Source organism: Lagopus muta, chromosome 19 (genome assembly GCF_023343835.1).
Source record: "Lagopus muta isolate bLagMut1 chromosome 19, bLagMut1 primary, whole genome shotgun sequence".
Lineage (NCBI taxonomy): Eukaryota > Metazoa > Chordata > Aves > Galliformes > Phasianidae > Lagopus > Lagopus muta.
In genome coordinates, this window is record NC_064451.1 from 2,831,248 (window position 1) to 2,853,802 (window position 22,555).

The 22,555-nt window shown below is 42.7% G+C and overlaps 1 protein-coding gene across 1 annotated transcript in view; it reads right to left on the reverse strand.

Moving 5' to 3' along the window:
- The window catches only part of TNC (tenascin C), a 154,707-nt gene that overhangs the window by 95,589 nt on the left and 36,563 nt on the right, over nt 1-22,555 (reverse strand). Inside the window, exon 2 of the mRNA XM_048966174.1 lies at nt 66-266. The gene's annotated coding sequence lies outside the window, so the exon portion shown is untranslated. The remainder of the gene's footprint in view (nt 1-65; nt 267-22,555) is intronic.

Below are 22,555 nucleotides of genomic sequence, written 5' to 3' on the forward strand. Positions count from 1 at the left end.
TGCTATGTTTTTCAACCCAAAGTTGACAGCCAAACCATTAAAGGGAAGGAGACTTACAGACATACCCTGCTCCATCAGATCCCCATCAAGGATGGGAACCTTTGAGTCAAAGCTCCCACTGCAGTCAGTAATTACCAGCTGCCCACCTCCCAGCTCTCTTTGGAGCCAGCCAGCCAGGGAATGGTGTGGAGGTAACCAGGTGGAACAGGGACACTCTCACCCGACCTTCTTCCCAAGCAGGCTGAAGCAATCTCCAAGTTCACCTGCTGGATCAGACACACAAGATAAGACACAGGAACATCTACAGTGTGAAAATGACTACAGCATAGCCATAAAGCAGTTGCTGGCTTCAGTAGTGTTGTCAGGGATGAACGCATGAGCAGAAGTTTAACCACTGGTAGCAAATTTAAGTTGCAAAGCTTCGGTGTAAACCAAGGCAAGTTGGCAGTGAGCTGGGTGAGAACAAAGATAAACTGCAGTGCCTATGAGATGGATTTACATGCTTAGAGGAGCAGCAGGATGCTTATCTAATTGTTCTGCAGCTAATTGTTATCTCCCATCCCAAACCTGGAAATATCAGATCAAGTCTTCTTGGATGAAGGATTGCACAATTAGATGTGTTAAAGGTATGATTATTCCTTTACTCTTGTAACAGTATAAATTTCTGAGTCACATACATTCATTAGATATACTTAATTCTTGCTTCACATAAAAACGCAAGCATGAAGAGCGCATCCTTAATGTCATTCAATGCAGAACAGGTAAAAGTGTAACAGAAATTTCTCCTGTCATAAAGCCTCTTATTTTATGTTGCTCCTCAGACTAGAAAAGAAAAACGAACTATTACACTTTTGGTCTTGGTGCCCCCCAGACGAGGAAAGCAATGAGTGAATTGGTGTATGGATATGGAAACTGGAGTTTTTATTTATTCTATTGAGTAATATGTAGATTCATTTGTAAATCAACACTGTTCTGCAGCTTCCTCTTACATGCTGCTCAAAGATCAAATGCAGAAAATTAAATAACTTACCAGGAAGAGGAGATCCTCTTCAACATAGAAGCTCATTGATTGGTGGGTTCATCTTGTTTTCTTTTTGCCCTGGTGCACACAGATGTGTGCATGTGTACTTCAGAAAAAAAGCCAAGATACCCTTGTCTTAAATTTGAATCAAAAAGAGCTAGACTTGTCTTCCAACTCTCTTACCCCAACCAGCTCTACATTCACCAACCCTGTTTAAATCTAAAAGAAGTTGCACAGATCATGGTTGCTTTCACAGAGGAAAAAAAAAAAATAAAAGAGCAAAGACCAGATTGGGCATTTCCCCTTGTGTCACCCACCAGTCTTGGTTTTATTGGGAAAGCAGCATTACGTTTTAAGCAGCTGATTGACTCACAGCCTGCAACCCATCTCACTCCAGCCCTGCTGCTGCCAGAGGAGCTCACGGAGCTCCAAGGCTGAGGCATATGATATTGGCTTCAGTGGTGAGATGTGCTACACCAACTCGTTAGTAGTGTGAAGAGCTACAGTCTGCAGATCGTATAATAGGGCTCCATCACATCTCTTGAGGGTTGCTGAGAGCTAGCTGAGTTTCTCATAAACTTCTTGATTTGAAAGGCTGACAAAGAATAGCTGGTATATTCTGGAGGAAAAAAAAAAAAAAAAAAAGCAGCTCTGATAAAAGAAAACAAGTTTAAAACAAGCCTTGTGGAAACCTCAGTGACACTGGAGGCGCCTTCTGGTTAGAAAAGTGGAGAGTGCAGCTCTTAGCAGCTCTTACCACCTGCTGGTGCTGTGACACCCGGGATAACGAGGCAGAACAAACTACAGGAGGAAATGGAGTGAAGACATGTAGGAAAACATGCGTTGCAAGAAGTAGAAAGACAAAGTGGTCCTTATCACTCATAAATTAAACTCGAAGCGTGAGCAGCAGAGCTGTACATGCATTAAGCCAGGCTTCTGTCCTCACAAAAATACTGAAAGTCATTTTTTCCGAAGTTTTACTTTACAGGGGCCAGTTATCAAAGTCACTTCTGTGAGCATTACGCAAAAGCTGCTTCGACCATGATTTGCAGTGCAGCCTTTCAAGCACACGATGTCTGCCTGGTGGCAGTTCCTCCTACACACAATGGCTCCATTTGAAGTCAGAAAAGCAGAACTCATCATCTTATTCAGTGCTGTTACAGTTCAAGAGTCCATAGTCCATTTAAGCTTATAGCGACTAAATAAGCTTGTTTTAGTATAAGAACAATCCTGGAACTTCTTTTTTCACCCAGAGGGTGGTGAGGCACTGGCACAGGTTGCCCAAGGAGGCTGTGGATGCCCCATCCCTGCAGGCATTCAAGGCCAGGCTGGATGTGGCTCTGGGCAGCCTGGGCTGCTGGTTGGCGACCTGCACACAGCAGGGGGTTGGAACTGGGTGAGCATTGTGCTCCTTTGCAACCCAGGCCGTTCTATGATTCTCAAATAGGATTATTTTTTTTTTTTTTTTAATTTTTACTTACTCCATTGTTTTTCTAATAAAAGGGATAGCATTTCTTTTCCTTTTTCATATTGTCCCACATAGCTACTAATCCTCCTCCAAACTTGATTTTACACAAGAATGAAAGCACAGGGATGTTCTGGCATGCCTAGATGCCGTACCTTTTCTCCTAAACAGAATGTTCTTTGTTATTACGGGGGGGAGGGAAGAAAGAAAAAAAAAAACTTTGTGTTAATCATTCACCCTCACTTCTACTGTTAGTCAATTAGGCACACGCTGCTTTCCTCAATTTTACCTGGACCCAAGTTTTCAAAACAGAACATCTTCGTTCCCAAATCATGCTTCAGACACGATGGATGGTTGTGGACTTTCAGAGAAATCTCCAAAGGAGGACAATTCTAACTCATTACAGCCTGTTTGTATGTTTGTTTTAAGGCTCTATTCATAAGGTTCTGAGCAGAAAACTTTGATTTATTTCAACTTCCTTTCTGTGAGATGCTGAAGAATTTTTCCTGTTTCATAACAATGGTGGCAGATCCAAGAATACTGTTGCAACACTGAAAAACATTCTGCAAAATACATCAAAATCTACAAATCACTCCACAGTTATTCTCTGAGACACTCTGCTCACTTCTAGCAATGAAGAGCATGGCTTTGACCCATTCTTCCATATGAGGCATAAAAAAAGGATTTGCAGCGGCAAAATACGTCACTGCAAATTTCTCAGATGTAGTTCTACTCAGTTCTAAAGTCAGGCCAACAAGAAGATGCTTAACACATGACAGCATCAGGGCTAAAACAAGTCAGTGCTGCATCTGCATAGGAGAGAGGCTTATTGCTGCTGGGACATGAATCTCCCTGACATTCAAATCTGAGATTCTAAATTGTGCATTGCAGTAAGGTTAACTCGTGTCTACTGTGCATTTTCAAACCAGCAACATTTCAAAATACCAATGAAAAAGAAGCGCAGCAGCTTTTATTACAGGAACAGAATTGATTAACATTGAGTCACCAACACTTTAGACTGTCAGATAGTGATAGGACAAGGGTGAATGGCTTTAAACTAAAGGAGGGGAGGTTTAGGTTAGTCGTTAGGAAGAAATTTTTTACTCAGGGTGGTGAGGTGCTGGAAAAGTTGCCCAGGGACATTGTGGGTATCCATCACTGAAGGCATTCAAGGCCAAGCTGGATGGGCACTGAGCAGCCTGATGTGGACAACCAGCCCATGGCAAGGGAAGTGGAACTGGATGATCCTTCTAACCAAAGGCATTCTATGATTCTATGAACATGATTTATTCTTTTCTTTTTTAAATCCACTTTATTAAAAATAAAAAGAAAAAAGAAAAAAGAAAAAAAAAAAAAGGGATTTTTTCTCAAAGTGTCAGAATGAAACCAGAACATTTTCATTCCACACAGAAAATGAAACTTAAAGTCCAGGAAATGACCATAAAAATTCAGGAATGAGTGCTCAGGGTGCTCCCAGGAACAGCATGAAACTCACTTCAAGTTACTGCTCCAAGAGTCCCACCTTAGGAAAACACTTTCATCAACAAGACAGTAAGAGCCTTTCTACCAGAACACCACGACTACCAGATGAGTAACTGAGCACAGGTTCTGATGGTCTGGGTCTCCTTCCTAAATGGGATTAGTTACTGCAATGCTCCTCTGCAAAAGGAGGACGACTTGAACCTGACTTCATCCACAGTTGACAGCTGGCTGGCCGAGACACTTCCCTTCCCCTAAAACTTCACCACTGATTCCAATTAGGGAGACAAAACTCTTCCAGATAAATTCAGTCCCAACCACTCCATTTCCCAGAACAGCTTTGAAAATCTACTGGCATCAACATTTTCAGAAATTCTCAACCATCTACTCAGCCTTTGTTAGCAAAATGACTTTCTGTATGAAGTCGAACACACAGCTGGTGAGAGAACTCCTGACGGTGACTCCGAGAAACCCCACACCAATGCTGCCAACACCATCGATGGATGAAAGGGGGTTCTTGAAGACACTGCTTTTGGTATAAAGGGATGTCAAGCAAAACAAACTACATGCAAATCCCATTTTCAGGAGATCAGAGAACAACTGTGGCCAGTTGCATATCTGAAGACTGATTGGAACACTGTTTTTTCTTTATCTGCTTTATCCACTTCTCTAGCAGAGCAATAGACAGCATGAGCTTGGCCTGATCTGATGTTACCTGTTTGGCCAGCTGGCTGGCCAGGAGCTGCATGTAGCTGGAAAAATGTACTTGCTACTGTTTTCTGGTGTGCCAACGAGGCTGTGGAACTGCCAGGAAGAGTGTGAAATCAGGATTTACTCGGACTTCACCTGGCACAAAAGTTGCTAGAGTTGGAATGGTGAATTGGCACATGCAATGTCTGATTGCATAGTATTTACTTCATTACAAATCCAAGATAAAACCCAAAAAGTCTGTCACCTAAAAGTAACAGAGACCAGCACTCAGTCACATCTGCATGACACCTCTGCTCCCATACACATATTTTTGAGAGCTTGGCATTATCATCAGTGCATGAACACCTAGCAAATCGTACACAAAGACATTCAAAACACAGCAACTGTGATTTACACATGGAAAATTTCAGTGACCAAACGCTGCAAAATATCTACATTAGATCAACCCCGCTTCAAACTTTTATCCATTTAGTTTAGCTCCCACAGCCAGCTAATGCACTCCGTGCTCATTTTCCTTCCCTTCTGTTTCAAGCACTCACGGAAGGAAGGCTACTTTCAGCCCTTAGGTCTCCAGTTTAATACTTCATGAAGGACAGATGTCACACTGACATTGTGGATCAGACCACCCAGCCTGAGAAATCCAGGAAGTCAAAGATTAATTGCAGCAAGCTTCACATCTCAAGACTTTTTTTTTTTTTTTAATTATAATTTGTTTAATTTTATTTTACTGTTTTAAAAGATCCAACCCTTATTTGTCAAGCTGTAAACATTTTTAATGGATTATCATACTTACAAAACAGAGTTTATTACCCCTCAAAATGACATCAACAAACAAAAGCCTATTAGTGCAGCATCTCGCCCTGGGGATCTACTGCTCTTAATGGTCATTTCATTCAGACCATCACTTCTCTTCACCCATAGGTTAAGAGACGACGTTTAATAAGGACCTCATCTTGCACTCAACAGCAAAGTTGACCCCAATGACTGAAAGAACTACAAGCTCTGACAATGGGTGCAATCAGATTTGTTTTGTTTTCTTATTCCTCATTAGCACAATGACATGAGAACACAATATTCCTCATTCCCTGTGCTGGAAACGTCTCCCCAGCAAAACCCACCATCTAAACATTCTGATTTGTACACAAGCAAGCTCAAACTCTTTACCTGCACTTTAGTAGAAGAAGCAGATGCTTCAATGCAGAATCATCAGCTGCAAAACAAACTGCTAAAAATATAAACAAATTTCTCATTATCCTTTGAGCTTCTCCAGACCAACAACAAGAATGGGGGAATTCAGGAAAGCCAAGCCCTGTGCCATCAACAGTTCAGTCAGCAAACACTTGTACAGATGTTACTGGAGAAGGTTAATGTTGTGAGCCTTGATCCTTATCACAGGAATTGCTAAGCCCTACCTGGGTGCCTCTGACAGGTGATGCCTGATCTACAAGAGTCACTGCTTTAGCAAACCAGGATGCAAAACACCATGGCAGATGGCAGAGCATTGTCTCATCCCACCTCTTGTTCCTTGCTAATTAACACTGCTGTTTTTCATCTGCTTCTTTTAAAGAGAAGGCTGCAATGACAATGAAAAGCACAATTCTGTTCAGCCAACCGAGCAACATGCTTATGGAGCCTCCCATCATCTGCCTAAAGGCTTTGCTGATGTTTCTCAAAAGGCAATGGCAGCCACTTTTGAAGATATGGGAGAAGAGGGAAGCACAGTCATCACACAGAGTCCATCTCATTGCTCTTCAACAATTTCCCCACTGTGCTGTAGCCCAATGTCTCTGGAAGAAGGCTCTGAGGCAGGCAGCACTGTGGGAACCAGTTCATTTCAGTAGCAATGGCTGCAGCCCTGGGTTTGGGCAGGGATGAGCCTGTGGAGAGGGGAAGAGAGTACACTGCATGATCTTTGGCACTGCCATCTCTTTAGCTGGTTATCTGCAATCAGAAAACAACAACCAACCTAAGCACACAAGCACAGCCATGGAGGAATGCAGCAGCTTGCTGCTCTCTGAGCAGACTGAAAAGAAACCACAAATTACCTGCCAAGCCCAAAAGTTCTGAAGCGTTTCTCAACTGGAGTGTTTTGGGTTTGTTTTTTTGTTTTTCCTAGAAAGCCATGGGGACAATTAACTGTAGGGACACTTTTCTTTGCTACAAATGGTGAAACCCCTTCAGTTGTCTGATTCCTAGTTTGCGTCACAGCTATCCTGGTGAAGAAGCAATGAACAAGGAACAACTGCCCATTTGCCTTTTCCTTCCTGCTCTGCTTAGGTTTAAAACCCAAAAAAAAAAGGGCAAACAAGTCCATCCAGAGACCACAGCTTTGTTATCTCTTGCTTTCCAGAGCAATGGCCTAAAACTCAGGAACCAGAGGGTAGCTGTGCCATGCTGTGTTGGCTTTCTGCTGCAAAACGTTGTGTTGGTTTCCCAATTCATTGCCACATCTGGATGTCAGGCAATTCTTCCTCCCCCTACTCCAATAATTAATCCATACACAATGCACAACTTCAAGTCTGCAGTTGCTTTTCCAAAAAACACATTCTATGAGGTGTTTGCTTTAACAACAGTCATCCCTGCAAAAGCTATCAACTATCTGCTGCGATCCTGCTCCCTTCTGAAATATTTTCCTGTTAAATACATTACTGTCTCGCAGGAATTCATTACTTTCCATGCACACACTAGCTGCCTCATACTTTCTGGTCACATTGCTATCAAAAGTGAAACTCAAGGTTAAGCCTAAACTAGTAAGATCATTACCTATTTGTATAGGCAAAGCAGCCTGTTTCAGGGACTGACCACACAGAAACACCCCCTCTGACACAGGCTGGAAAACGCAGACAGACTAAATCTGCCTTGTTTCTTTTAAAAATAGCACTGAATAAAGGGTTCCTTCATTTTAGGCAGCTCTCCAGGAAATTGGAGCATTCTGCGATCCGCTCCTCTGGATTACCTGCTCACATCTCCATTTCATTCAGAAAGCTGCCTTGGTTTGTGTAGTGAATTAAATTCCCCTCTTCCCAGCAGGAAAAGAAAGTTTGTGGTATCCAAAGATTAACTAACGTAAGCCACAAGGGAAGCAAGCAAGCACATATAGAGCCCTACGTGGCAAAACAGCAGTGTTTCACTTACTCTATGTAAGCAGCCAATCTTTGCCAGCACTGGTTGGTTGACTTTCCACCCTTACATAAGCTACTTTTTGGAAAAGAGCAGCTTTTTAGAACAAAATGCAACTCTGTCAATAAGAGAATCACAGTCCATAACCAACTCATGGGGAGATTGTAAAAACCAGCCTAAAATGAAGAGATTGGTCTAAACTTTTCTGTGAACATTCACTGAGTGTCTGATAAAATACATATTTTTTACATATCTCAGAATATGCCAGCTCTACCATTTTTAAAGAAACATAATAGAAAACCACTTAGTTGATTTTTTTCTTTTAACCTTTTGCCAATAATGTTATGGATATACAAAGAAATAGGAAATACAAGTACTTTACCAAAACCCTACACCACACAGGCAGCAAGTCCTGCTTTAAAACCTTGCCCTACAGCTGAACTAGATCGCCTCCAAACAGACTGAGGAATTTCCTTTACCCAAGCTCTGAGCAGGCCAGACACTGATTAAAAGGACACAGAGCACACATCCCCTGTCCTGCCTTTCTGGGGGTGCAGATCTGAAAAGCCAGGCTTTCTTGGGGCACAAAAAGGGCAGGGAAGGTCTGCAAAAGTCAACCCTAATTCTAGATGGTGGATCTTAATGAACGTCCTGTCATCTCGAGGGGTCATCTGGCAAAGGCTATGCACTTGGGTGGTGCAGAGTTTCTAGAGAGTCTCCTAAGGAAGAGGAAATATTCTGGAAAGAGGAAAAAATTGGGAATGAGAGCTGAGGAGTTATGAACAGGCATCAGTGAGAAGGTGCTATCGAATCTGAGCGGCAGCCATCGTTACTCAGTGGTGGTGAGGAAAAACGATCTGAGAGAAAGGCACAAAGATAGCATGAAAGCTAGCAGCACATCTCTACCCTTAAATCTCTTCTTGGTAATCTGCATGTAAAATAAATGTTCAAAAAGTCATGCAATGTAAAACAGGGAAGTGCACTGGCCTTTTTTCAACTCCACTTGTGCTTAACTTCCTATTGTAGATTAACCTCCAGCAACATCTGCAACTGCACCATACAAAAACAACCTTTTGTGGACAAACCTCTTTGACATCAATAGCAATAACTGACTTGTGATTTAAAACGCTTCACCTCAGCCACTGGAGCCAGCCTGGTTATGCCAGCCCTTGAAGATGCACAATCCAAAGTCATCTGAAGGGTGATACAAAAAGAAAGGATATATCAGATTCTTCACAAAAGTCTACACAAGAGAAACAAACTGCAAACAGCTGCCCTGTCTTCACTAAGTACTAAAACAAAGATATCTTTTCTGCCACAGTTCTTCTCTGCAAATCCTTTTCACTAAAAATCCCTTCTCAAAGCAATGCTGGCCTCAGCTGAAACACTGATTTTTTTCCTAGCTATGCAGAATTACAGCAAACTAGAGATGCAACATCTCACTTTCCAGCTTGAGAAGCAAGGACAATTCTCCTTTTCAATCTTCTCCACAAAGAAAAATCACTCTCTACTAAATAGAAAACCAGTAATGCTCATAAATGCCTTTTCCTACAGTTTCTAGGAAACTGAGAACAGGAATTGGAAAGGAAAGAGGTATTTATAAAAATTATGAGTCAACAACATTAATTATTACATTGCAACACCAGTGCCTCATTGATTAGAAGCAGCATTTGTTCTCATGCAGAACACGTTTAACATCCTTTATATCTGATACTGTGAAAGTACAAGAGAACAAACCTTGATGGTCAAACTCTCAATACCTCCCTGCTTTTGGGACCAACCGCCCCCATCCTTTTTCCATGTTTGTGTCTTTTTTCCACCTCCCCTCTTTGCTGTCACCCAATCTCTGTCAGCTCCACAACAGAGATCTTCCACATCAGAAATCTTGGATCCCCATAGGAATGTTGAGAAACTCATCCAGTAATGGCAAAGAGAGACCATTTAGTAACAAAAGAGTCAAAAGACAGCCCTCCTTGTGAGGCAGGTCATGTAAATCGTCTCAATTTGAAGAAATGGGGGCATACAGAGGTTAACAGCTTGCCCAGGGCTTCACTGTGAGTCATTCCTAAGCCAGAGGCTGGAGCAGGCAGCCCCAGCTCTTGTTCCGTCGCTCTAATCAATTAACCACTTTTCCTCCTCAGGATTCATTCTTCTTTCATGACTGATGAGTCAGCTGCTGTTTAAGAAGGGCGTTAGAACCCGTTCCATAATGAGAGGCTAATTCCTCCTAGCACATGCTGTGGGTATTACACGACCCCACATTACTGAGATAATCAGACCATTGTCTCAGGATGTTAATTGAGACAAATGGCGTAATGAGTCATGCTTAGGTGTCTGCTTCTGTGTTTCCCCCTCATTTTCCTGTTCCTGAGATGAATGCCCTTATTCCCAAGGGGTGACTGCTGTTCTTCCTCTGAGCTCTGCTTCTGGGATACTGCGTGCACTTGTGATACCTAACTTGCAAAATATTCTGCTCATGCAGATTTGTTATTTTCAGCGTCTCTGGAGAATTCCTTTTCTGTGCCAAGTGTTTTTGAGGTTAAAAGCAAATAAGAATTGAATAAAAAAAAAAAAAAAAAACAAAAACAGCCCTCCTTACTCCCTCCTCTTAAATCAAAAATGAGTTTATAAGCTTTGCCATTTGGGATTTTGGTTAAACCATTTCATCAGCCCTATCAGTCAGTTGTTATGTGGGAGCCAGACCTCTTCACTCACAGGGTCACAGATGGAGGAGCAGAGAGCAAACAGTGCTACCTAAGTCCTTTACAGCAGGGCCTGAACTTTGGGATTTGCCCCTTGCAGGGGGACTCAGTTCCACAGAAGCAGCTGCTTGGAAAACACCACCCAAATCATTCCTCCAGAGAGAAAACCCACGGCTTTCAGAGCTGAAAAGATGGGCTGCAAAAGCTTGAGCTGAAACCTTTAGCCAACACTGTGGCACTCACTCATTAATGGGTAGCTGTAACTTGGGATCTGCTGCTTTCTCTTTTCTTTTTTAATCCTAGTGGGTTGCAAAGCAGAGCAGTGTTTCCTTCATGCCCTGCTGTGGCTGAGGTATCCAAGCCCTGCTTCTCCCAGCTGGTTCAGGTTGAAAGAGATCAGAGCAGCCCTGTGCCTTACACACAGATCAGTGCTCACCTCCTTGCCTGTAGGCACATCGAGGCCCTCCTTGCAAGCACACACCTCTTTCTGTCTGCATTCCAGGTGAGGTAGGTATGATCTGGTCTCAGGCTAATCAGCACTTGGACCACTTTTGCATGGCCTCAACGACCCAGGCTTGTTGCCATACCAATGTGGCTGCACAGCTTGTAGACAGATGACACTGACACTCACAGAGCTGGAGCAGACACTTCAGTACTCACATAAAGCCATGGAGCCAGGCTCTGTGTTTCTGCAGGCTGATCTATTTCTCCGTTTCAAAATTTCACCTGGTGGGAGAAAAACTAGCTCTGATATAGATCCCTGCAATCTTCCCTTAAAGGGAAATCTTCTGTGACATGGGCAACCCCATCTATCACCTGACAACTTTCAGACATGGTTGAATTCAACACCTGCATGTTATCTCTCAGCTTGCATTCAATGGCTAAAAGGAAACAAGTAGTTCTTTTAAGTCAAAATGTTGTTTCGTGTTATTTGTAGAAGCTAAACATAATACAAAAGCAAAACAATTTTAACACAGTGAAAGACTTGCAAAGAATGCCTTTCATTCATTGGAAAATGAAATCTTCCCTAAGAGTTCCAGTGTGAATTAGGCTGAAGTATGCACACAAAAAAAGAATGCAACAGAGACTCACTGTAACCATCCATGGCCATGCTCAGCACCACTAAATCATTGCATATCAGGCACAGCCACAAGTCCAGCAAAAGTTGTTGAAAGGCTTACCAAAATGGCACAAGTCTGCGTGTAAATAAATCCCAAAGCAGAGCTAGCAAAATCAAGTCAGTCAAATGTAATGCTAGTAGCAGTACCACAAGATGATGAAAAATTGTGGGTTTTGGACAAAAAAAAATTGCTAGGCTTCATTTTAAGAGATCACATCTATCACCCCCACTTCTACCAGTCCACCTGTATGAGGGCTTTCCATGGGACACCTCAAATACAGAAAGATGACAACAGCCACAGAAGAGACAGCAGAGATCCTCATGCAGGGTGCCCACAGAGGCTGCTGAGGTGCAGCTTTATAAGAGGTACAGCTTGGCTCCGTGTTTCACACCCTCAGTCGAGCCAGGTTAGAGGAAGGCAGCACCATTAGAGGGAAGCAGAGTATTCACTTGTGCACTCCTATGTAAACAGCAGTTAATGAGGCAGTACGTTTTAAATGATCCGCTTTTACACCGCTTTTTTTTCATTGGGATTGTAAGGAGGTGCTAAAAGCCAGATCTAGTTACAAATACCGACCCCAAAATAGAGCCCTAAATGTTTAACAAGGTGCTCTCCTCATATCAGGCAGAATATCTCTGATTTGGATAAAGGTAGAAGCTGCCACCGGGGTGTTTCTTAGCTGGCCCCAAAAGCATCGTTTCAGTTATGCCTTTCATAACTGCTTAAGGAACAAACCTCTTTGGATTTTTGTTTCCAGCCAAGAAACGCAACACATAACAATGCAGCCACATTCCAGCAAGATTTGGTTATGAAAGTTGTTTCCTGATAAGCTGTGAAATGCCAACAAGTTATTTGACTGCTGTTACAAAGAAAAGGGTTTCCCCTCTATGCTGGCCTAGTTACAACTGAAAGATAGTTTTATGATTTGGGTTTTTCTTTTCTAAATCTTTAAATAATTACGTGTGAGAAAGCTCAAACATTTATTTTCCTCCCCATCGCAGTTCTCTGCAACTTCCATCTGACTCTTCAAGCCTGGCCCTCTCTCAGGGACAAAAAGAACCCACAGGATGCTCCAGATATCAAGGCATTATGAAGATATTTCACTAAGGACATTATTCAACTGATGTTTTTACATAGAAGATGAGAGACTAAAATCAGACTGTTTGCTGTAAGTTTTTCCAACCCAATTCCATCTTGTAACACATCTTCATTTTTGTCCACGCAGCCACATGTCTCCTGTTGTACTAAGCTAAAAGCAAAGTCACGTCAGCACACCAAACTCTGGGACTTATTTGAGCTACTGAAGAGCAAATATAGTACAACTGACCATTATAATAATTAAGTTAAAAGGTAATACGTGCTATTTTGACATCTGGAGTTTAATTTGTGGGAATTAGGAAAAAGGCATCGTAATACTCCGCTCCTCCCTTTAACCATCTTGTCATGCTGAATGGACTACAGTGTGCACAAGCAGAGCTTTACTACAGCATTTTCCAATTTAATTTGCAAACTCTTGACGACACGAAGAGACAGGAAATATATCATGCTTTTTTATAGCTTAGTTATGCTCAGTTATAACCTTTAGGACTCTCCTTTCTCCCTGTCAAACAAGCCCTGTTCATACACAGTGGGCAAGGCAGTGATGGGTTGATGGTTGGACTTGATCATCTTAGAGGTCTTTTCCAACCTTAATGATCTCTCTGCAGCTAGAGAGATTCTGCTTCCTTGGAATCCCCTCTGATCTCCTCCTCTGCCTCCTTTTTTCTGTGTCTGTTTTCAATACAAAAGCAATTTTCAAAAACAAAGGGCTCAGTAAGTGAGTCAATAAATTCTGGATTAAGTACAAGCCAGACTGTGCCATACGCTTAATGCGAGCAGATGGAAGATATGTCTGTCTTTTCTATGAGCTCTCAGAAGATGGAGGAGAAGGAGGGGGGAAAAAAAAATAGAAGAAGAAGAGTTTCAGAGGCAGCAAAGCCCTGATGCTGATATCTAGGGATCCCATGGGGAAATGTACTCCTAGAGAGAGATGGATGAATGGGGGCTGCGCACAAGTTAATTTTCTGGTGTATGGCTGAGGAGGCAGAAAGGAAAATGCCAGATCATGGCAACAGAAGCAAATGCCAGAAACACAGAAAGGAAAGAAAAGTGCCACAGAAGAGAAAGGGCCCTGTTAGGCACTGACTCCCACAGGGCTCCTCACAGCAGATGCAGCACTTCTTGCCCCGTAGGCTCTGTGCTGGGTTCGGTAATGGGAGGTCAGCAGAGGAGCCTGCACAGAGTGCTCTTTGTAGGGGCTCCGGCAGGCTTTCCCCAGCTGCTGTGGGAGGCAGAGGGCAGGAGGGAGAAACACCGAGGGTTGTGAGACAGGGAGGGATAACAGAGGTTTCCCTGGGCTGCGGTGGGTTGAGCTGAGGTCTGGTAAAATGAAACGGAGGATTCAAGTTCCAGGCAAAGCAACAGTTCCCTGCAGGAGCTCAGACTGCTTACAACTATGCCTGTAGCTGCGAGTGGGGCTGCACTGTGCCTCCCAAGTGCCCCCATCTCTGAGGGCTCCTCTGCCTCCCAACCCATGGTCATGTTGACCTGAGAAGGGCCACATGCAGGTGTGATCGCTGTCAGCCTCTCCGAGATGAAATGCTTCATTTTCCTACTATCCCAGAGCTCTGTTCCCCAAAATGTAACTCCATTTCTACTCTGGTTCAATTCCATCCATATTTTTCAGATCTTATTTCAGTGAAACTGAAATATAACAGAGGCCTGAGGGTCAAAGTCCATTCAGCATGACAAGATGGTTTAAGGGAGGAGCGGAGTATTACGATGCCTTTTTCCTAATTCCCACAAATTAAACTCCAGATGTCAAAATAGCACGTGTTACCTTTTAACTTAATTATTATAATGGTCAGTTGTACTATATTTGCTCTTCGGTAGCTCAAATAAGTCCCAGAGTTTGGTGTGCTGACGTGACTTTGCTTTTAGCTTAGTACAAAAAGTCAAATTTAACAAAAATAAGTAATTTTGCTACAGACCACTGGGAGTTTGTTCAAGAATCCTACACACAGCTTGTTGTGCTTTGGTTTTGCAGCTGTTCAGATCCCATTATTTTCAACCCCAATAAATTTTCTAAGACATTTCAACAGTAACAACTGAGCTCCACTCGTTCTTCCTCCCTTTAAGACTTCCGTGTTCTCCAGTTCATTCCTTCTCCCAGATTAACATCTCTAAATGAAGAAAAATACTCAGAACCTGAAAGAAGACAATTTGGAAATAGATGCAGAGGTTTCTACACTTGTCCCTCAGATCTCCAATACCACCATCACTTGGAAATGCTCAAAAGTCTTCCCCTTTCCAGCAGGATGAAACTGTGCTCTTTGCTTTCAATAAATTACAGATGGATAATTAGAGTGCTCTCCTGGATGCAGAAGATACAGGTTTGAATATTTTCAGAAGAAAAAAAAAAAAGAAAAATGAGCCAGACTCTTGGAGCACAGAGTAGGGCAGTCAGTCCAATAGAGAAAGTAGGAATATCATTTTTATGGCTCTCAGATTTTCTTTACTCAGACCCCAAATGCCAGGAACACAAAATATTTTATTTGCAGTAAAACAAGTTTAATAAGGGACGGTTTCCTTCCAGAGTGAAATGGAAAATATTAAAATACAGTTTGAGTCAACTAGGAACCTGAGAATGGGCCAAGAAGAAGCAGGCATTTAATTGGCCAGATATCTCATCTATTTAATTCACCTTGTTCCCCATTAAGGCACTTTTTTTCTTTTACCTCCAGTCCCATTTCTGTCTCTGTACCCCACTACAGTTCCTTCCTGATTTCTTTCCATTCTATCAGCTTCCCCCTATGTGGGCCCAGCCACCTCACCTGCAGCCATGGCCTGCGTCCTTCCTTCTTACACAGCACTGTTCCACTAAGAACTTGGGGACCCTCGTGGATCTTCCTGCCCAACTGCTACCCTGAAGCAATGCAGCACTCAAGCAGCAGTCCACATTTCACTGGGCACCACTTTTTTTCACAGGAATGAATGCCGGCTTGAACATGTGGCAATTGGAAAGAAGAAATTCATACTCTGGGAACGGCAAAAGCCATTTCCTTCACTTTGTAATTAGATCTCCAAGTTGGCCTAATACATGTGCTGCATAAGAAAGATTTTTTCTCCTTAGCCTTGGACACTCCAGTTTGAAAAAGCAACTGTCCAATTCTACTAAAAGATATCCATAAGCCCATTCTGTGGCCCAAATCCTTAAGCTTACCAACAAATCAATCCCATGTGACACAAAAAGAGGCCAGCAGAGTTAAACAGTGGCTGCTGCTTATAACAAGAGTGGATATACTTTTTGCAGCTCTGGCATGGGAACGTTGTGAGACATTTTCAATATGAAAGCAGGAACCATTTGCAGCTTCACCTCTAGCTATGGTCACAGCCATTCCCAAGAAGTCAGATGTTTCCATGCCTGTTATGCTTTGCAGGACCTTCTGGGAAATGGAAATAAAGGTATCAGGGGGCTGTGGGTGTCGCAGCATCTCCTATTCAAACTGTGGTTAATGATGCTGACCTCTTCTAAATGCTACAGTGAAGAGTGACACATGAGTACCTTATTATTTCTGACAAGAGAGGAGCAGTTTCTAAAGTTTTCTTCTATATTTTAGAGGAAAAGCACGTCTCTATGTTCTGGCCTGAATAAACTCCAAATTTACTGTGAAGGGGAGAAGGGGGAAAAAAAATGCCAGTTCTCCCATTCTGTAAAAATAAATCCGAGATCCACATGGTCAGCGTCTTCCCCTGGGCCCTTCTATCCCCAATGGGAACTAAAACAGATTCCTAAAATACTCCCAGCAGCAAAAACACACTGGGATGTCTCTGCTCTGATACGGCATCATTGCACCAGAAGTCATACAGCTCTCATGTCTAATTTTGCCCCAACAAAGTTTATTTGTGGGCCATCTTATTTCAATCAATGGAAAGAAGCCCTTGTGAGCAGCTCTGCCTTCAGTTTCTTCATCGGGAAATTCCATTTGAAATTGCCCACTTCCCACCTCAACAAATTGTTTCTAATGCCCCCGGCAAAGATCTGTTGCTCTCAGCTGTAGCAATGCAATTCTTCCTGTGACTGCACATCAAACTAGGTCTGTGAAGCGATCTGCAATTAACCAAACACACACAGCAGTGCATAAATCCACACTGCTTATCTTTGTGATTCGCTTTCCCACCCACATTCAGCCTGCTGTGTTATTGCCCAGACCTGACTCAAAGAACCTCCACACTTAAGAGTTACTCAGCACAAGCGAGGACAAATTCAGCAAAGCGACGGCGCATGGAGCCAGGAACATTTTTTATCATAAGATATTTTATTAGAGGAATCTTACCAGGAAATTTCTAATTTGAAATGAACATAAACTTCTGAGTCAACATGAGAGGTTTTGTACAGATAAACACCCAGGCTGTAAATGCACAGGATAAATAATTACTTATTCCTCATTAAGAGGAAAAAAACAATTTGAGCACATGCGCTTTGACTGTTTAGTAGAAATAGTTTGAGAGCAGTAACCTCCAACCTCAGGTTGCTCATTAGAAGAAAGCTGTACCTACCAGCAAACCAGCCACACACAAACAGTATGCTGTCTTGAGACAGATCAGTACTTTGCAGAGCACTTGCTGCTGTGTTGGCAATGCCCAGGAAGAAAAGCAGCTCTGGAGACCCTTATTGCCTTTATCAGGAGTTCCTGTGTCCACGGCACTTCATGAACAGACTTGTTAGGGGTCCACACCAAAAAGTTTTCGTGTGCCTTATTTCTTATGCCAAAAAGAATAAGATTTCAAAGAAATGCCTCCAGAACACCACACTATGGACATCAGACAATGCCTAACATTGTCTGCACCATACACATCTGCACAAGGGTGGATAGTGATAGGTCAAGAGGGAATGGTTTTAAACTGAGACAGGAAAGTTTAGCCTGGATATTAGGAAGTTTTTCACCCAGAGGGTGGTGAGGCACTGGAACAGGTTGCCCAAGGAGGCTGTGGATGCCCCATCCCTGCAGGCATTCAAGGCCAGGCTGGATGTGGCTCTGGGCAGCCTGGGCTGCTGGTTGGTGACCTGCACACAGCAGGGGGTTGGAACTGGATGAGCATTGTGCTCCTTTTCAACCCAGGCCATTCAAAACCAAGTCAAGATGGGAAGCGCCAAGTAATAGAGAGCAAAGCCCAATGCTGTCATGGTGTAACACAGTAAATTGATGTGTCAATCATTGGCTAAATAACAGGTTTAGATCCAAATGAACAAGGCAACAGACAAAACATAACTGATCAAGCAGCTTTATTCATACACATATTTTAAAACCTTCGTGTAATTTAGTTGTTTTAGTGCTATGGAAACCAGGTGGCAGCCAGCACAGAAGCTGAGCACTCATTTAATTCACTTTCAGAGCTGATGGCATAGTGAGGAGCATTCCCTCTCCACCAGAGAATTGAATCCCATTAGCTCAATATCATGAGGCCACAGAGCAAAACAGAGCACAGCCTCAGAAAGCAGCTCTAGGAACCACAGCAAATGAGTGCAAACGATGGCAGGGCGGTTGCCAAAGCAATCTGCACAGTTGTTCTGCTCTGACTTTGGGTGGCAAGAGGACCGGGGTGCTGAGCCACAGCTTGCAGCTTCACACGATGTCAAGGGAAAAGATTAGCTCATCTCCCATTGACGGACAGGAGCTTGGCCTGTGTTTTTTCACAAACATCGCCTTTCCCAAGGGAGAGAGAGTTCAAACCCTTGTCTGTCTCAAGCAATAAGTGTCAATTATCAAATGCAAACTCGCCACCCCCAGTCAGCACCTCTCCAGCATGACAAGCAGCTGGAGGGGAACAGCACAATAACCCATTGAGCTCGGGAAAGAGAAAGCTCATTGCCACGGGGCAGCTCAGAGGTCTTGGTCGAGCTTAGGAGAGGTAATTAGCGGCCTTGTATAATCTGTTCCCGTCACGTCTGGGTTGTAATGGAAAATGGACCTCCACAGCTCTAACTTAACATACTGCTGGAGACTCTCTTTACTTTAAACACACGGCATTTTTGGGGTGTAATCTTCAATTGCAAATACTGCCTGGAATACTTACAGTATGGGATAACCTTTTCAGTACAAAATCTGCAAAGCCATTGTATATCAAATGCACATAAAACTTATCAGTTTAACGTCTTTTGCCATTAAAAAGCTGAACAACTTTCAGCCAAGTCAAACGAGGGAGAAGACAAGTGAGGAGCATTTGCTGCTCTTACAATGGAGAATTAAACACCACTAAGAATCATGACTACTATTGTACTTAGAATGAAATAAATATGGTTCATATCAGCCTGGATGTTTGGGGTGCTTACTCCAACAGAAAGCACTGCAGACTGATGTGAATAACAAAGAAGAGCCAGTAGCACCTGGTGGAGCTTAGGAGAGGTAAGAAGAACACTGCCATAGCAGAGGCCTGTAATGAGTATGATAAATTATTATAGTGGCCTGCAGCATTCCCTGCAGAAGCAGTAGCCCAGACTGATTAAATGACAACTCCCTCATGAGCCTATAAACAAATTGGTAGCAACCACATCTTCCCAGCAGCTCAAAGCTGAGCAGACAAGGTAGGCAAAGAAGGGCTGGAAAGGGGAGTAATGATACAGATTTGATAGATAGGGAACAAAGAGACCGAGTTCCTTGTCACACAGCACCTTGTGTTTCAAATCCCTAAACCCATAGAATGAGCAGTAAAGACCACCCTTTCTCTTGACAGCATATTTGTAATTGCACACAGCTGAAAGGAGGGGAAGGCTCCCTCACAGAGAGGTATTAATCCTCCTAATTAAGTGGAGCAGTTGGAAAGCAGTTAAGAAAACAAGTGAAAGAGTGAAGGGAAACCAGCTGAATAACAGCAGAAATAAACACTGGACTTCGTGCTAAATATGACACTTCCATCACTCCGAGGCCCCAGGGGAGTGCGGGGCTGGAGACAAACTGGTGTTTCTCAAGGAACATGAAAAGCCTGGGAAGAATATTAAGCAGCCCAGTTGTAATGGCCCCAGAGAGCCCTGCTGGTGTGAGGTGCCAGGGGGGAGGCCTGAATCACACCCACTGCCAGAGGTAGTTTCAGGCTAATTACCTGGCATGGCATCTTCAGTAGAAATGCCCAAACTCACATTCAAATAGGCACCTCAGCATCTAAAATTTACAACATTTTTGCCCTTTGCTTCTGCATCCTAGTCCACAAAAGAGAAAGGAAAGCACTGCATCACGTATCTATTGCTGGGAATAGCAATGGGTGCTCTCTTGCCCTTAGGATACTTTTATAGTTCCATTACTGATGAATTTGCAAATCAGCATTTCTACCAGCAAGCCACATGTGTATGACAGACCAGTACTACGGAGATTCCCCCAGCTTGAATGGAAATAGGTATTTTAACAAGCACACCCTATCAGCAATCTCTGAGACTCTTCTGAAGCTCCAGAGCACCTGGAATTTCCTCCAAGTGATAAGCACCCATGATGCCCCATTGTGAATTTGGGTCTATTTCTCAACGTCAATTTTTGTTTCACATTTTTCCAAGTCATCTTTGCTGCATAGTTGCCATCCTTTGTTCTCATATTTTGCATTTTCTCTCCTTTCTTTCAAGCTTGGTTAAAAGCTTTACTGTATCGCAGTTTTCCTTTTACTCTTACACTACCCCAGTGTTAACCCCAGAGCAGCTTTTTTTCTTCTCCTTGTGGACTCTGCACTTCACACCGAAGGTATTTTTTTTTTAAGGTAGCTGTTGTACTGCTGATCAGTGATACAAGCTGCTTATTTATCACCCAATCAACTTCACTTTCTCAGCGACTTGGAAGCTTTTCTGCAGAGAGAAGAAAAGCCTTTAAAGTCTCCTCCATTCCCAAACTCAAACAATCGAATAAGAAAAGCCCTGTTGCTTCAGCACTGTATAAGCAGCAATTCACAAAATTACAGTAGCGTATGAAGGTCAGTAATGCAGCCAGTCCTCCTCAGCTGGAATTCCTGACACACAGAAGCTATTGTCCATCAGAAATGACTGAAGGAGGGTTACTGAGGATTTCTTCCTCTTTTTGAGTAAGCAGGGTCAAACAGGACATCCAAGAAAAGCCCTGAAGTCAACATAACAAAAAGCAATTTTGTTCTTCCAGGCCAAATACAGCCACAAGGAAAGGAGGAAAAGGCCTTTTCACCATGTGAAAGCTGAGAGTTGTCAGATACTTCCATTGTATTGTGATGCTATTTCAGCACAAACCTATCCCCTGTATTTCTAGAGAGAAACAAGAAAAAACAGCACAGAATTGCCAAAGATCTGAAGTTGAACAAGTCCTGTACCAAGCAGCTTCCTGAGAAATGGACCTTGGTAAGCTTCTGATTTGATCCTCTGAAATGATCAGAGTGAGAAAAAGTAGGAAAAAAATAGAAGAAATTTCTTCTCAGCTAAAGCTTTCTTGAGACGAAAGTCCAGTGAAGAAGTTAAATCAAAACATTTAAACTCAAAAACTTCATTATATGAAGTTTTTCCTTTCAGAAAGTATGGTTTTATATTTGGAACGATATCGCAAAATAGTGTCAAATCACTGTTTTCAAAGCAACACGCATTTCCCAAACTGGGAGTAAAAGAGGATCTTTTTGGCTTTCTCTATCAGAGCAGAGGGGCCCATTTCCCAAGCAGGGAAAGGAGGCTCAGTACTTTTTGCAACAGCTCAGCCCTACAGTGAAGAGCTGAGATGGTCAGAAAACACTTTGGCTTTTGTGTTTTTGTTTGTTTATTTGCACGAGAAAAACAATCTGTAGCTAAAAAGCCAGTGGAATTCTCTGATTCTGTATAGTCACAACTGAAGAAAATGTTCTGAATAGTTGTGTTTAGTTAGGACTTCTTTCATAAGCATGGTGTTACACAAAATTGAATGTTTATTTTTCTTCCAGAAAAGCATAAGCAGATCAGCACAGCAGTAGCAAAAGTTTAAATAGCATCCTCCTAGTGTGATGCCATTTCAGAAAGTAGCAACTGCATTCCTCCCAGGAGGGCAGACATTTCAGTATTTATAGGATCAGATGCTAACAGCACAAGATTTGCTTGACCTTCCATTTCTACCAACAGGAGATACAGCTCTGTGATCTCTCTTCTAGTACTTAATTGTGCATACTTCTATGGGAGACAACAGTCAGGGCATCCTCTCAGTTCGTATTTTTGTTTGTTTGTTTGGAAGCCAGCAGAACAGACTCATCAGCTTCACCGGATCACAGAGCAGAGCCTTATCTACACCCACAGGGAATGCTCCAGTCCAAAACCAGATGAGGTGCCATGCAATAAAAAGAACTGATGAAGCAACAGTTCTGTAGTAGTTGATTAGACCAGCTCTCCAACTACTCGTATTACCACATTCGTACTGAAAGGATGGAATGAAAAGATGGATTCAAGACATCTCAGCTAATTTTACAGCACTGTGCTGATTTCACACTGATTTAACACAACTGGAACTGAACACAGGAGGGGAGCATAGATTGTTGCATCAGACGTGAACAACTCCAAAATAAATCCTTCAATGCTGAGATACTTATTTAAACACAGTGTTTTATCTTAAAATAGAGACAGAAGTATTACACATTGAACTGGCAAAACACACAAGATGTTGAGCTAACAATCCTCTGCTGGAAAAGCTTTAGAGATGACTGCAAGGATGAAAGATCAACACATAGGGATCGTTTCCGTTCCTTTAAATAATTATTAAGTGTGATTGGCAAGATTTGATGCCTTGTAGCACATTGAATAAACAGCACCTTACAAAATGAAGCTTTGCCTAGGTATGCTGCTAACAATACTAAAACCCACATCTGTGTTAACCCCTTCTTTCACAATGGGAGAAGGTGGAGAAACAGTCACCTTCCTGCTGATACTGGTAAGGCATTG